Raw genomic sequence first — 17,630 nt, 5'->3', positions numbered from 1 at the left:
CTATATATAATATATCATTATATTATATATATAATGATATATATTATATAACAGATGATATATGTATAAAATGTACACACACAATAAATATGTAAAAGATATATATATTTATAGGTACTAATGCAAGTAGAACATACATGCACATATGCACATATATATTACATGTAATATATGTAAAAATGAAAAGATACATACTAATGAAAATAAAACACATATACATAAACACACACACACACATAAAATCCGGTGCCAAAAAAAAACCCCACTCTTTCTCAGTTTCTAGGCACCAGACAACCACCCTTTGATGAAATTGCTCCACCTGATTGTGTGACCTTGGCCCTAAAGGTAAAAGAGAGATCTCGAGCAGAGTGAGATTAGGTGGAATTTAGCAATCATTGAACACCAGTTCTTCCTTTGCCTTCTGTCCCTTTGCAATCACTCTCTGGCTCCTTTCATTTATTTCCCACCTGGCAGTGAAGGGGAATCCCTGCAGCAGTTGGCACCAGGTGCTGTTCCTTCAGGGCTCACTGCCTAATTCTTAGTTCCAGCCAAACAACTCAAACAGGTCCGTAAAGTTAAGGGAAATGAAGATGTTGAAATGATTGTGATTCCCAAGAGCCAAAACTGCTTGGGGGCGAGAAGTAGGGTGGCCACTTACCCCTGCTAACATACTATCCTGCTCATTTATTACATCTATTGCTTATTGTCTGTGTCCCTGTTCATAATGTTACTCCCCCAAGGGTAAGGCTATTTGACTGTTTTGTTTATCAATGTATCCAAAAGTCCAAAAACAGAGCCTTGCACCTTATAGACACTCAGTAAATATTTGCCGAGTTGAATAAAGAGCTCCAGGTCCACAGACTATGCTGCTCTGAAGAAAATACTAAAGTGTGGTCTAAGACAAGGTCATTGATCGCTTATCCTCATCCCCTGTCTGGCTCCTTGAATTGGATTTGAGCCTCTGGAACTCAAAAGATGAGGTCTGTTGGAACTGTTTCAGGAAAGACTGTGAGACTTTGGACACCAGAAGAGCTGCCCTGGGGCCCAGGGGGAAAAGTGATAAATAATAAAGAGGAAGAAGAAGAAACAACCCATGAGATACAAGCAAACTCAAAGAAATGGAATGGGCTCTAGCTTCTGGTAATCCTCCTGCACATAACAGCTATAAATCTGGACAAAATATAAAATGCAGCTGTCTAAAGGCACTAGAGAGCAACCAACCAGGCAAATACAGGAGTAGAGTCTGCATTTGGAAGAAGACAATGACAATGCGCAAGTTTCCCATTGTTACTGGTTTTTTGTTTTGTTTAGTTTTGTTTCTTTTGTTTTTGTTTTGTTTTGTTTTTTACCAGAAAGCAAGACTCAATCTGTGCCAAATAGGAGTAACTAAAATTTGGATAGAAACCCTGTTGTCTTACTGTCATGAAGAGCCAGGAGATAGAGTTCAAGGTAATTCTAGTAACTGGAAAGCAAGAGGGAATCGAGCAAAGAAGAGAACCAAAGAAGGGAGACAATTGGTTCTGTGTGTAAACTCTACACAAATCATCGCTGACACCCCAACCAGGCATGCAAGCAGCCCCGCTAAGGCTAAAGGAACTGAACAGAGATTTCTCTTGCTGCTAACTACAAGGAAGACAGTTTGGAGTTTGAGGTCAGTTAAGAAAGCTGACTCCTTTAAAAAAAAAAAAAATCAGTGCTCTTTGGAGGAACACAACAGAATCCACAGGCTCTGCAATATATCATTCACAATTTCTTGGATGCCATCCAAAACACTGTCATTTTAGGTCATGATCTTAGGGTTGTGAGATCAAGCCCTGCATCAGGCTCTGTGCTCAGTGGGCTGTCTGCTTAAGATTCTCTCTCTCCCTCTCCTTCTGCCCCTCACCCCCCATCTCTCAAATAAAGAAGTCTTTTAAAAAAAAAGAAAAACTTTAAGGAAATTTGGTATATGTAGATGTAATATATATGACAAATGTCATGGGGATATGGGTATATTCTAAAATACAGTTTTAGATTTCATATATATTACATATGAATGTATATATTCAATTATAGATTACATATATATTAAATCAAGAAGACATACTCTTGGTCAACATATGTGTGTCTTATAATAGAGTTTCAAAATACATTTTTTTTAAAAAATTAACAAGTTAAAGGGGGAAATAGACAAATCCACAATCATAGTTGGAAATTTTAACCCTCTTTTCTCAATTATTGATTTTTAAAAACTGATTAAAAAATTAATAAAGATATAGGTGATTGAAATAACATTATCAACCATCTTGACCTAATTGATGGTTACAGAATGCTATCCCCAATATCAGCAGAATGCACAATTTTTCAAGTGCATATAGAAAATTCAGCGAGTAAACCATATGTGGATTATACAAGTCCAAATAAATATTTAAAAATTGAAGGCATTGTATGTGCTCTGACCACTAAGAAATTAAATTAGAAATCAATAGCAAAAATACATGTAGATCCCTTCCACCTAATATTTTAAAATTAAACAACACATTCTATGTAATTCATAGGTTAAAGAAGAAAATATAAGGGGAATACAAGGAACATACAGGTAATTAGAAAATATTTTAGACTGAATGATAGTGAAAATATAACATGTCAAAATTTGTGGGATATAACTAAAGCAGTGCTTGCAAGGAAATTTATAACTTGGAATGCTTTAATTAGAAAAAAAGAATGAAATAAGATTTATGACCTATGCTTTGGCCTATAAAAATAAGAGCAAAGTAAGCCCAAATTAATTAGAAAAAAGGGGGGGAAGAGCAGAAATTAGTGAAATTAAAAAAACACCCACCCACATACAATTAGTGAAATTTAAAAAAAAAACCCACGTACAAACAATATAGGAAATTAATAGGGCCAAAAGTTGGTTCCTTGAAAGGATTAACATTCTTGCATACTTTACTGATACCTTGTCTTTGCTATGTTGCTTTTTTTAATTTTTTTTAAACCCTAAAGCACTTTTTTCTCCTATCCCCACCTGTCTACAGGCTCAGGGCGAATGTCCAACATATTTCCCAAAATTCTGCCAACTGGAAATAACCTCTTCCTTTCAAACAAATATTTCTGTATTCACTTTAATGTCATTTTGTATGATAAGAATGAAGAACATTTGATATCTTATCATGCACCTGAAATCCCAGCCTGATTCACAGAATGAGCAGAAACTATGATCAGGAATTAAAATTTTAGCCTTTAATTTTTCTTTTTTCAGTGGAACAAAAATATCTGGATATTAATCAAAATCTAAACCAAGAAACTGATCTGTGATACCTTGTTAGGGTAACTGTAAAATAAAACAAGATTCTTGTCAATAAGGAAAACTTAAAAATATAAAGAAGGAAAAACTGAGGGAGTAGCAATTAACAGAAAAATGACTTGAGGCAAATTTTCTTCAGCATAAAAAGAACAGAGTAGTTCTTAGAATCAAACATTTTTCAGTCACAGTTCACTTTAAGAAGTCTGACAAAATTATGGATTTTTTCCCCAGATTAAAAAATTAAAATCACAAACATAAATTTTGTGTATGATTTCAGATATTTCATGGGTCTCAGTTAAGAATCCCTGGCTTAGAAGTAAAGTCTGCCATAGATTTTTTTTCATGGCAAAACAAAATTGAAATGGCTCAAATCTAGTTGTAAATAAGTTGAAAATTCTTATGAGATGGATGAGGCTAGAAAGTCCAACAAAGAAATAAAAGATAAACTTAAGAAATATCTGGAATGTGATAGAAAAGAAAAATTCAAGAAAAGATGACTGATATGGAAGGATATTAACATGGAGACCCAAACTGTGTGAAAAATAGACGTTTGCAGATCAAGCAATAGCAAAAGCCCAAAAGATAATCAAAGTCACATAAGAGTAAAACTATCCCCAACTAAAAAAACAATTAAATCCTAAAATAAGAAATATTCTCATACCCACTTATCATTAAGACACCAGATTTTTCAACTTCCAAAGAGAAAGATAAGGTTTGGATTCCTTTTAAAATGTAATATATTTGTTATTTCAAATTCACTTTGAAAATTTTCATATATCAAGAAAAATTTCAAACTAATATGGCAAACATTTGCATATTCTCCACTTAGTTTAAGAAATAAAGCCTTACCAAATCCTGTTAAACTCCACCATCCGCCCTTCTTTGAATGTATTTCTCTACACACGTCCCCAATAGTAATGACTATATTGAGTTTTATCAAACCTTGACTTTCTAATCTAAATGCACTTACTGTTAAGCAATATATAGCTTAATTTTGTATGCTTTTGAACTCTAATAAATTGTATTACGCTATACGCTTTTTTCTACAACTTACATTCTTTACTCAATGTTGTGTTTTCTGATATTCATTCAGATGGATGCACCTCCCTGCTGTTCATTCACTTTCCCTGCTCCAGAGTATTCTAGAAACATATTTGCAGTTCACTTTTTCATTCTATCTCCCATGACTGTTTGGATTACTATAGTTTTTTGCTCTTACCAAAAAATGCTTCTGTGAACATTCTTGTACATAAATTCATATTTGCGTGCTTGAGGGTTGCTCTAGAACAGTGGTTCTCAAAGTGTTGTCCTGCATCACAACTGTGCATCAGAATTTCCTGGAGAGCTCAGTAAACGTAGATTGCTGTCCCCATTCCCAGAGTTTCTGATTCAGTAGGTCTGTGATGGGGTCCAAATATTTGCATTGCTAATGAGATCCCAGGAAATACTGAAGCTGCTACAGGACCTCTGTAACTGTAACAAAACATTTTTATGAAGTTTCAAATAACTTTTGATCAGTTTATTCCTAGATATCTTATGCATTTAGTAGCTTTGTCAATAGTATCTTTCAAAAATAAGATTATATATTTTTTCAAATGTTTGCTGCTGGAGTAGAAAAACACAACTGATTTTTGTATGGCAGTCTTCTAGACAGCAACTTTGCTTAATTTCAAAGGGGTAACAGCCAGACTATGTCCATATTTCTCTACTACAGCAAGTATTGCAAAATGCTGGAATATCATCTATGGAACCCTTAGGAAAAGATATGGGCCACTTGGTCAAGTTGTCACTCAGATATAAAAGCCAAAAGAAGGATATTCTCAGATCACAAAGTTTCAGACTCTCTCTTCTGCAGCTTGCTGGAGGCCATACTTCATAATATTAGGCATGAGTTAGAATAAAAAAAATATTGAATGGAGATGCTACTGCTAAGATGCATCTGAGACAACCACCGTTCAATAAGAAGTAAATATGAGCTCGAACAAGAAGGCTGCTTCTGCTATCTGGTTCACGTGTCTAAAAAAAATAGTAGTGCACAAAATAGATAAATATTCTGGAATATTTAGAACCTTAGATTTAAGAAACGAGGGAGGGGATGGGGCGCCTGGGAGGCTCAGTTGGTTAAGCATCTGACTCCTGATTTTGGCTCAGGTCATGATCTTAGGGTCTTGAGATCAAACCCGCAGTCGGGTTCTGAGCTCAATGGGGAGCCTGCTTGAGAGTCCCTCTGTCTCTCCCTCTTCTTCTCCCTCTGCCCCTCCCACCCCCACCCCCTTGAGCTTTTGCTCTCTAAAAAAAAAAGAAGAAGGAGGAGGAGGAGGGGAAAGTGGAATCCAGTATGCAAACCCTCCTGTCTTTCATGCAAAGAAGTAACGAGTGTATTGTTTGTAAGAGATACACTGATAATTCTAGAAACTGGGAAATACTGTTACATTTAACGAATTGAGTAGAAATGTAGGTTTACATTCAACTTGTTTTAAAGCATCAAAGGAGACAATATTGTATGTGGAATAAAAGGTATATAGAGAAGAGATGACAAAGAAGTATTAAAAAAAAGGGGGAAATAACTATATGTAATGATTATAATGAGTATAGCTATATAAATTCCCCATAGGCTCGTATTGAATTAAAAACTTTAATAATATTTTACTTAGAATTTTTTAAACCAAAGTGCTACAAACGTGATTAGAAATAAAATGATGGTGACTTCATGCACAGAAAGTCTACTGAAGAGAACAGTTGTACTTGGGAAAATGTTTCTGAAGATTTTGCTTTGTATGGCAGGCCACAAAAAGGTATGCTTAAATCGACTACAAAAAAAAAAGTTTCTAAATCTCATTTATTGTATTTATCTATCAAATACTTGTATCGTGCTTATCATGGGCCAGCTATTATTCTAAGTGCTTTACAAAGAGGAACTCATTCTGTTAGTCAGGATCCTGGCAGGAAACAGATGGCACACTCAAACTGGATAAATCGAAGTGAATGGAACAAAAGGAATATTTACAAAGGTGTGAGTGGGGTTTAGAAAACTGCAGTACGGGACTGAGCAACCCGCTGTGCTGGCTCAGCAGGGAGCCCTTCCACCCCTAGGCCTGCCTGAAGGCACAAGCAGAGAGCATGGTTAGAGGGACCCGGAGAGTAACCCCCCCTCCACCTCCACCGTGGGTGGGTTGCAGCCAGCCATAGCCACCTGGCAGGGAGGGCGCGATAACAAACACCCAGACCTCACGTTCCTCCTGCCTCCCATCAGCCAAACAGGACAGAAAGCCAGAGGGCAAAGAGCTCAATGTTTCCACCTTTATGGGCCAGCCTCCCAGGGTCCAGAAGCAGGATGGAGAAGGGTCAGAGGAGGATCTGGGGAGGCAAAGGGAAGATACTCAGAACATTCATAATAACCCTACATATTAGCTACTATTGGTACATTTTTTTTTATATAGTAACTGATGCACAGAGTGGTTAAATAACTTGCTCAAGACTGCACAGCTGGTAAAGAATAGATCCAGGATTTTAACCCGGTCAGTCTGGCTCCACTGTACAAGGCCTATCTCTCTTATCATTATTATACTGTAAGCTTATGTATCTTATTATAGTCACGCTCTATTTTTTTTATTTCTCCTAATGCTGTCTGATATACTGGGATTTAAATGGATGAAAAAAAGGCCATTGTAAGAGTCACTTCTGACTTCTTTCTACCACCTGTTCGAGGGCTGGGAGGCATTTTTATGTTATTGTAGACACTTAACTACCAAGACTCCCATTATGATTCATAGATCATTTTGAAAATTGAGCAATTTTCATGATAGGCATACTTCCCAGCAGCTTTTTAGTATACTTGGGAAGATTATAGCCGGAGGAAACACAGGAGGTGAAAATTTGGTCTCATTTATAAGTATTCAGTTGTAAATGTGGATTGTGGTTTCATTAAATTTGTATACTTGAAGTCTTTTTAATTTTCCAATAGAATTGTAAGAATCTGGCAATTCTTAATAATCAAGGTATAAATCCTTTCTAGGTTTTTTTTGGTAAATAATTTCAAATATTAAAATAACAATCATGAGTTTAATATAAAATAAATGTGTTCCAGCAAATAAACTAAAGCATTTTCCTAGAGAGAAAAACATGTTTTCCTGCTGATTTCTATCATTAGCTTGGTATTCTCTTGAATAAACTACCTACTAGGAGGTTCAGAATTGGGAGCCAGCACAAGGCTAAAATGATTGCCAAATCCAATACTGTTTTCCTGGAGGTTTTTGTGCTGTCAATGCTTTTTTATTTTTCCCCCCAAACTTTAGTGCTTCTTTATCCACCCTGCTGCCATCTTGTATGGCTGCCTTTTCCTCCACTTGTCTGCCACACACTCTGTGCCCAGGGGCTCTAGCCATCTCCCTCCTCCCTGTTTCTTTTCATACCCCCATTTCTTTTCATTTTGCTCTTCCTTCTGCCTTGAATGACCTCCTATATGTGGTAATTCCTGCTTTCCATTTGGGAGTGCAAATGCTACCTTCTGTGGGACGGCTTTCCCACCTCCCCTGCAAAGAAATCTTCACTCCCTTCTATGAGCTTCTAGGATCTTGTGTCCATATCTCTTCTAAGTCCTTACTGTATCTTATTAACTTTACTTGTTTGTACCTCTTTGTATCCACCGAACTGTGAGTTCTCAAAGGCCAAGACTATAGACTGCTAAGAGTTTTCAAAAAGTTGTTGAATGATCAACTGTTACTGAACCGACTAAGAAGAATTAGTTCTAAGACTCTTGACCATCATACAAGGACCAGAAATCCCTTCAAAGTCTATTTATGCTTTTCTGAGTCTGCCACCTGCAGGAAGAAATTTAGAGGATAGCGAAATAGCATGAAAAATCATATCCATCCTGCTTTGCATTTAATAATACTAGGATGTATGAGTTAAATACATGTCTGGTATAGTTCTTCAGTAGGTAGATTTAACACTTCTCATGAGAACTGAGATTCCCAAATTATTAATAGCTTCCTTGGTGTTCAGCTTCTTATAACGATGCCCTCAGTAAATTCATTTAATTTTAAACACACTAAAAATTAAATTCATGCTCAAAACATTAAAAATGATTAGGTATTATTTCTAATTACCTTCCTCTGAGTAATTTTTAAAATTAGAATATGAAATGGGCCCATATCATCACAAATGGGGATGAAATTTTGGTTTAAAAAATATTCTGCCACACCCTGAGTGTTGTAACAAACACATCTTTGTTTTAAATTTCTGTGTGAGAATTGATCTTTTTAAAAGAATGAGCGAGCCTCTTCCTGGATCTCTTTTTGGGTCTCAGGTGCTTCATCAATAGATGTTATTTCAAACTGCTCCAGTCTGAGCTTTCTGTGGGGTCCACCCACCTACCCACCCAGTTTCTCCAATTATCATTACCCACACTGCTTCCTTTAAGTTCTGCTTATATTGAAGCAATCATTTCTTTCCTTTTATTCCCTCTACCACTGACTCCTGACCATTCCTCCCTCTAGTTTATCTGGGAGTGGAACAGAGTGAGGCCAAGTTCACAGATCACTTAGCTTCTGCATGTGGTATTGGAGCTGGAGAAGTAACAGAAAGTACAGCCTTCCCTTTTCCCATCTCTCACAAGTGCACCATGGTGGATATGAACTCTCAGTAGTGTAGTATAACTTTAGTCCACTTGAGATGTAGTTCAGTGAAGATCTTTCATTGAGATAGCCTTTTCATCTTTTCTCTCTGTGACCAGACTGGTCCCCAGCATTACTCAGCAGCTGAGATACTGTACATGGAAGAGTATTATTATCTATGAAGCATAGGAGGAAAGCATTGTCCTTACCAAAACTATGAGTGAGCAAGGACATGTGTAAATGTTTCTGAAACTAGAATTAGTTCATTGTAAAGAAAAGTGTTTCATCAAGAGAGCTCAATATGCAATTTAAGGACTTAAAACTCAGTAATATTTTTCTTGGTTTCCAGAACTACATTCTTCTTTCCTGAGAATCCGTGGCTTAAAAAGTGTGATCTAAATCCTCACTTAATTGGGCTGATGAATTGGAATCTTTTGCTAAGTTATGAGTTTGACTTTCTAGTATTTTCTTTCCCCTCATCTGTCATATGGTATACATTTATTTTTAATATTAATGTAAATTAAAATTAATTTTGCTGAGGCAATTTGGAAGAATTTTATACCATCCCATGAGGTAGCTGGAAATGCCCTGGAGTGGAACTAGGGCTGGGACACACTAATCTAGATTAATGTTAAAAGATACCAGATCAGGGGGCGACTGGGTGGTTCAGTTGGTTAAGCGTCTGACTCTTGGTTTCGGCTCAGGTCATGATCTCAGGGTCCTGAGATCAAGCCCTGTATCAGGCTCCACACTCAGTGTGGAGTCTACTTGAGATTTTTCTTTCCCTCTTCCTCTGCCCCTCCCCCTGCTAGTGCTCGCTCTCCCCATCTCTCTCTCAAATAAATAAATAAATATTTTTTTAAAAAAAAATAGACACCAGGGGCGCCTGGGTGACTCAGCCGTTAAGCGTCTGCCTTTGGCTCAGGTCATGATCCCAGGGTCCGGGGATCGAGCCCCTCATTGGGCTCCCTGCTCGGCGGGAAGCCTGCTTCTCCCTCTCCCACTCCCCCTGCTTCTGTTCCTGCTCTCGCTAACTCTCTCTCTGTCAAATAAATAAATAAAATCTTTAAAAAATAAATAAATAAATAAATAAAAATTAAAAAATAAAATAAAATAAAAAAATAAAAAGACACCAGCTCAGGATTAATCATGTGTTTCTGTGCTTTCTATCATAAAATAGAGTGCTACCAGAGGTTGGGTTGCAAATAATAGTTAATCCCAATGTACTGAAACTAATATTTCATTCCTTAATATACCTCTGAAGTTAATTCTTGCAATGCAACTATGACTCATTTTTTTCTTCTGGCTTATAGCTTTTATTTGGATGTTAATAGTAAATGAATTATAGCTCATTTGGTAGCTTTTTAAATTACAGGGAAAAAATCTACCTCATGGTTTACTCAAATGAACAGTCCTAATATTTTAAAGAAGTAATTTACAACTAATAATTTACAACAAGATAGGTTTTGCTGTTAAAGAAAAAAGCATAAGATGAATGATAAGTGCTTGGAGCTTTCCTTTGTTCTTAGCATGTTGGCAATTCCTGTCATTAATAAAAATACTTGGATTTAATGTGGCAAATTTCATTTTGGACATTTAAGGGACTTTAGAAGCATTTTTTTTCTTTTTTCTTTTTTCTTTTTTGGTTATTCTGCACAGCATTCCAGAACCATGGGTGCTCCACCTCAGAAGGAGAAATGGAGTTTTATTAGGAATTAAAAGTAGTTTTAGGACCTAATGTAAGTCAGCAAGCCTTTCGGAGGGGAAATAAAGATTACATCAAATTCCAATGGATTCTTCTCTACCAGCTCTCAGGGAAATACTTCTCTTTGAGCCTAGAGGTGAAAGAAGCAAAGATGACCCTTTCTTTACTGCTTAGGAATGAGATGAATTATTCCACCATATGCAAACCCTCAAAATCCTTCTGTCTATGAGTCGAGGGTAGGTCAACATATGAACTATGAGCTGGAGATTGTTGCTTAATGAGTCATATTCTCAAAATGGTCTTTTTTTCCCCTGTGCTGATAACTTGTGTTCTCTAAGCTATAATTTTCTACTGAGAAAACTATGGGCCATCACCTCTGCTTGAATGAGGGCTTCCTGAAGGCTGGAGTTTTACTTTTTCATCTTCATATATTCAAGATCTAGAACCTGGCACAGGGGAATTCTCTCTCTCTCTCTCAGATACACACACACACACACAAACACACACACCGATAAACCAGATGAATCAATGTCAGTAAGTTGTAGAGAACTATAACCCCTTCAGCCCTGTAAATAACATTTAGTATGCAAAGTGCAGCAATAGATTGAATCAGGGCTAGTTATCCCTGTTTCTTCCTAATGGTTAATGAATGATACTGCTTATCATCTCAAACAGCCTAATTCTTTTTTTTTTTACTTAGTCTTCAACTCATTTACTTTTCTTTTTCTTCTAAATTTTATTTTATTATGTTATGTTAATCACCATACATTACATCATTATTTTTTGATGTGGTGTTCCATGATTCATTGTTTGCGTATAACACCCAGTGCTCCATGCAGAACGTGCCCTCTTTAATACCCATCACCAGGCTAAGCCATCCCCTCACCCCCCTCCCCTCTAGAACCCTCAGTTTGTTTCTCAGAGTCCATAGTCTCTCATGGTTTGTCTCCCCTCCGACTCCCCCCCCTTCATTTTTCCCTTCCTACTATCTTCTTCTTTTTTTTTTTTTAACATACAATGTCTTATTTGTTTCAGAGGTACAGGTCTGTGATTCATCAGTCTTACACAATTCACAGTACTCACCATAGCACATACCCTCCCCAATGTCTATCACCCAGCCACTCCATCCCTCCCATCCCCCACCACTCCAGCAACCCTCAGTTTGTTTCCTGAGATTAAGAATTCCTCATATCAGTGAGGTCATATGATACTTGTCTTTCTCTGATTGACTTATTTCTCAACAGCCTAATTCTTGCTATTACTTGGGAACTCACTCCAATTTTCCTGTACATCTATCTGAACCTTAGCAAGAAACCAGTCCCTGTGATTTAAGGCACAGTCCCAGGGAGCATGTCCTGTAGAGTCTCTACACTGGGTTCAGCAAAGACGACTGATACTTTCTCAGTCCCCTTAAATAGTCAACAATTCTGTGGCTTTCCTACAGCCTTGGCAGACACTGACAAAATGCTCTAAGACAGGACCTAGTTTTATTTTTCCCTTTGTAGCTAGACATGATCTTGTCATTGTTAGTAACAGCTTTTGAAAACATCGGGAATGTTGAAAACAAAGGATACATGTGGTGATGAAATGGAGGGTAGGGTTGATCCCACACCTTGCAAGTGGATTAGATGCTAAAATCAGAGGTTGCCAGATTATACTGTACCTTGACGGCATTGAGCTGGCCAAACAAAATAAAAAGAACCCTGCCTCTGCTCTTGTCCATGTAATTTATTCCTGTTTAGTTAACAGAAACATTGCTCTTCCAAATTTCCAGGTTAATCTTCAATTTTGTAATTACATTAGTAATTAGTATAAATTACCATAATTAATTGAGAATTAATTAACACAGCTGAGAATTCTTTATTCAAGAATTTTAAATATTGGGGCGCCTGGGTGGCTCAGTTGGTTAAGCATCAGACTCTTGATTTTGGCTCGGGTCATGATCTCAAGGTCGTGAGATCGAGCCCAGCATGGACCTTGCTTAAGAGTTTCTCTCTCTCCCTCTCTAAAAAAAAAAAAGAAGAAAGAGAGAGAATTTTAAATATTATAGTGTTCTACATAAAAAAGCTAAAGATGATGATCAGACCTGAAATTATCACAAATGGTAGAAACCATTTATCCTTGATATACCTAGGATATACTATTTTCTTTTATTCCTTTAAGGAGAGACAAAAGAGAGGTTATTTCCAAGCATTGTTTTGTCATTCTAAATCTATATTTCTTTCCTAGATGATAGGACAATTATTAGTGATTAGAGTCATAGCTAAAAATATTCCCAATAAAAATACATAGAAATCCTAACTATTGCCTTAATTACCTCAAGGAAATGAGACTAAAGATGGCTCTTCTTCAGTAGGATATAATTCCATGTCATAAATCCATATCTGGGGTATAACTCACAGGTTTAGATTCAGGGTGTAATAGGGATGCAGGACATGAATCCCATTAACGACAACACAGTAAACAATTTGATATCACTTATTTTAGGCTCTGGATATGCCCCAGATCGAACATAATTTATTTAGTCTTTCTAAATAGATTTTCTTCGGTTTGGCTATAAAAACCATAGTTTATTAATGGGATTCCTATCTAAAGAGATGTCTTCATATGCATTAGCACACTCTAGAATTGCATCAAGTTACCTTGAAACCTATGCTAAAGATCCGTTCTCTTTTTTTTTTGGTCTACTTGAAAAAGTGGAAGGGATAGTGAGGTCCCGAATGCTGAGACTGGCTAGGGAGTCCCTTCCTCACTGATCCAAGAAAGATATGTTAGCATCCCAGAGAACAACGTTAAGACAGAAATCACACAGAGGGGATTATAAGGAAAAACCAGACCAGTGAGAGCCTTGTCATCCATCACAAAAGACTGCTCAGCTGCACTAAGAGAACAAGGATGTGGGGGAAGTTCTAGTTGGGTCCTCCTCCAGGCCCCCCCCGCCCCGCCCCGCAACACACATTCTTTAAATACACAATAAGTTGGGAGGCTTTGAAATCTGGCTAAGTTGAAGCAAGCAATAGCAGGATACTCACACCAGGCTCCTAGGTCCTCCAGATCCACACAAAAGCCAGCCAGGTGCCAAATCCAAGGAAACAGAAGCTTTAGATCTTATTTTCCAGTATGTCGACCAGAATGGAGAATGAAAGGGGACAGTCAAAAGAGGGTGACCATTCAGCGTGTCACCATTATTTCTGATGAGGCTAACAGCTTGGGTTTGGAAGCCGCGTTTAGATCCTCGCTTTACCACATACTAACTATGTAACTTCACCTCTGTAACTTTGAGTTTTATCATCTATACAGTGGGGATAATAACAGTACCTAACTCAGAGTTATTCTCAGAATACAAATAACAATAGCTAACATTTACCAAGCATTTTCCGTGTGCCCGGCATTGTGCAAATCTCCTGACGTTTGTTATCTGTCTTCATCCTGTTATTACTCTCCTCTTATAGACAAGGAAACTAAAGCTTGGAAAGATTGATGACCTTACCCAGACATTTACCTAAAAGGTGGCAAGGCCTCGAGGGAAAAAAAAATCCGTGTAGTATGTGACACAGAGCTAGTATCGCTAACCAGTCAAGAAAGGACAACCATTATTATGCCCACATATCTATCTAAAAGTGTTATGACATCAAATACTCCAGCAAGAGCAGAGGGAGTGACAAACCTGCCATTGTCTTTGGGGCTGGATAGCCAGCAACCCCAGCTGTGGATAAGACGACACTAGCATTTTGCACTGTGCTGTAGAGATCAGTCCATGGGACCTCTTTAGCACAGATCTCAGGTTTCTGCATTTTGTCCTAATAAATAAAGCACAGGACTGAGATGGAGGAACATTGTGTTCTAGCCCCGTGGTGGAGTACACCTTAATTGCATACCCAAGCGGAGGTATGTCAGCCATGTGACATCCCGGAAGACCAACAATCAGGGCATGTTCCTACCTGATGAATTTTCTCTCAGGGGTGGGCATCACTGGAGATAAAAATCCCTGCTCTGGGACACGAAGGTGGGTGTAGGACATGATGGAGCTGTTCTGGTTCTCCCCCCCAGCTGAGACGTTACCGGAACTGGTATAGACACAAAGGGAAAAACCAAGAATATTGATCTTATTTTTAAATTCTCTTCATTTCTTAGATTGAGATGAATGACACGTTCAGCTGAAACAGCCAGTGGAAAAAAGAGATTGTTCTCATAAATTGAAATTATTTTAAACAAATAAAGTGTAGAATGCTACATTTCCCAGTATGTTATTTTTGCCATCATTTCTTCCTCAGTGGTCAGCCCCCAGAAATTCAAACAGAAAAAAAGCATTCTCGTGAAGATGCGTTGTCTCATATCTTCAACAAAATTACTACCAACCTCTCTGAATGATTCCATAGGTGAGCCTTTCATCAATGACAAAGGAAATTCAGGACGCCAAGAGGATGATATTTTCTTATAGAATCTAGCAAGATGATGTGTAGTTCCTATTAAAGTTAACAAGAGTTGTGCTGTTAAAACCTCCTCATGACACTTTGCATTATATCCTGAGAAGTCTGAAGAAGGTGCCAAAGGATCATCAAAATACCAGCCTCACTTTGATAAACTTGTCACCAGGTAAAATAAAATACGTGTATGTTTGCTTCTTTTTCTCTGAAATATAAAGTAATTATGACTATATAAAAACCTTTTACCATAACTAATTAACTAGAAGCTCCTCATAAACTATGTGTCGACAGCACTGTATGCCTAATTATCTTTTTTCGCTTCAGAATTGTGATGTTGAATAATGAAGAAAACATTACCTGATGAAGTCTTTTATTTTATGATGATATCTCTGGAGACAGAGGAGACACAAAGGCTTAAATGCCAGCTTCAATTACATCTTGGCCTTGGCAAGCTTTCAGCTGGTTTTGATTTGCATGGAAACCACATTATTTTTAAAATCTTAGAGAAAGGGGGTGGAGGGAAGAGGAAGAAGGAGAAGGAAGGAAGGAAGGAAGGAAAGAAGGGAAGGGAAGGGAAGGGTGGGAGTAAGGAAGGGAGGGAAGGAGGGGAGAAAGGATTGTAGTAATTATAAAATGGTCTCTGTAGCCATTCAAGCGCTCTCAATCCTAGGCCTGAGAAACCTTTGTCATATGTAGACAGTCAGACTATAGCTGTTTACTTCCAGTCTATTCTGTTGGGCACTGTGGCTTGGGTTTTGCCAATTCCATTAAAATGTCTCTTCTCTCCCTGCTCCATAATGAACCACTCTAACTAACTCAAAGCAGGCAAGCATGAACTTATATGACAGAAACAGGAAGGTGGGCATTTTTTTTTTTTTTGGCATGTGTATAATTTTTTTTTAACTTTTGAAAGTGATGGCTCAAATCCATCCCTGCAAGCACTTATGTGTAGGACCAGACATGCTAGAGAGGGCATTTTCAGTACTTGCATATTCCCAAGGCTGTGCCCACCTTCCAAGTATTTCTCCATTTCTGTCAGAGCTCAGGAGTATATTTCAAGCCAAGGCTGGCTATTAAACAGCACTTTCCTTGCACATGAGGCCAACCCTGTCTTTGGATACTCCATGAAAGGTCCATTAAAGTCTAGGAGATCTGCCAGAGGGTGGGATTTCAGGAGTACTCAGCTACAATTGGGCTTCCCCACAGGCTTGATCTCTTCTCCCAGTGGTCCATTTGTCTGATGTTTTCATGCTTGCATAGTTTGGTTGGAATCTTCTAACACAGTGTTTCCTACACTATGATGTAAATATGAATCACCGGGTGTCTACTTAAAATGCAGATTCTGCTTCAGGATCTCTGAGATGAGACCAGAAGTCCTGCACTTTTATCAAGCTTCCAAGTGATGCTGGTATCACTGGTCCAGTCCATTGCTGGTATTACTCTGAGTAGCGAGGGTTCCATTCCTGCAAGCAAGCTCCAGGACCTTCTCCCCCAAAATAAACCCTTTCTCTTCCTCCTCTGTTCTTCTATGAAATCTGGGAGCATGGAGCGGCAATACTTGGTATTGATCTTGGTACTTAGGCAGCCTCATTCTTGACTGATGGATAAATGCTTCCCGTGTGTAAGGCTCATCTTCCCAAGCAGATTCCAAGCTCTGCTTCCTCCTTCCTTTGCCTCCTGACAGCTGCAACAAGGATGACACCAAGAGCACAGAGACCATGTAGCTACTTGTTGAAGAGAATTGAGCTTGATCAGATTGCATTGGCTATGATTTCTTGTGCCATCTCAAGAATACATTTCTTTCCAAACAGTATTCATAGACTACATCAGAGCTTTATGGGAGCTTTCATATTTTAAAATGTTTAGAGCAGTAATTCTCAAATAAGCTATCAAGTTCTAGCAGTGGATAGTAGACCTTACCCACCACCCCAATCCCACCTCCCAGCCCTCAAACAAACAAGCCAAAACAGGAACAAAAATACAACCAGCAACTGACTCTTTTTTTTTAAGTAGTTTTTTTTTTTTTTAAGATTTTATTTATATATTTATTTGAGAGAGAATATGCACATGTGATCAGGAGAAAGGGCAGAGGGAGAGGGAGAGAATCCAAGCCGACTCCGCACTCAGCACAGAGCCTGACATGGGGCTCAATCCTATGTCCCTGAGATCATGAACTGAGCCTAAACCACCAGTTGGATGCTTAACCGACTGAGACACCCAGGTGCCCCTGGCAACTGATGCTTTATTTTCCCCTTCCCTGAAGAACTCTACCAACTTCCCCATCATCGCCTAGCCCATCTTAAGACCCTAAGTGAAATAGTATCTTTTCCTCATTAAAAGAAAATGGAGAATCTTATTTTGATAAATGTGTAATGAATCCCTACTTATTATCCCTTATTATCCTCTTCCACTAATTGGGTTGAATTTAGATGCCCCTCATCTAACTTCAAAGAAAAATAAGTCTTCTACATAAAGTATCATGTCATCTGCGAAGAGAGTTTGACTTCTCCTTTGCCAATTTGAATACATTTTCTTTTTTTTTTTAAGATTTTATTTATTTATTTGACAGGGAGAGACACAGCGAGAGAGGGAACACA

Source organism: Leptonychotes weddellii, chromosome 6 (genome assembly GCF_054177405.1).
Source record: "Leptonychotes weddellii isolate Sample4059 chromosome 6, ASM5417740v2, whole genome shotgun sequence".
NCBI classification, from domain to species: Eukaryota; Metazoa; Chordata; class Mammalia; order Carnivora; family Phocidae; genus Leptonychotes; species Leptonychotes weddellii.
This window is presented reverse-complemented; position numbering follows the sequence as displayed.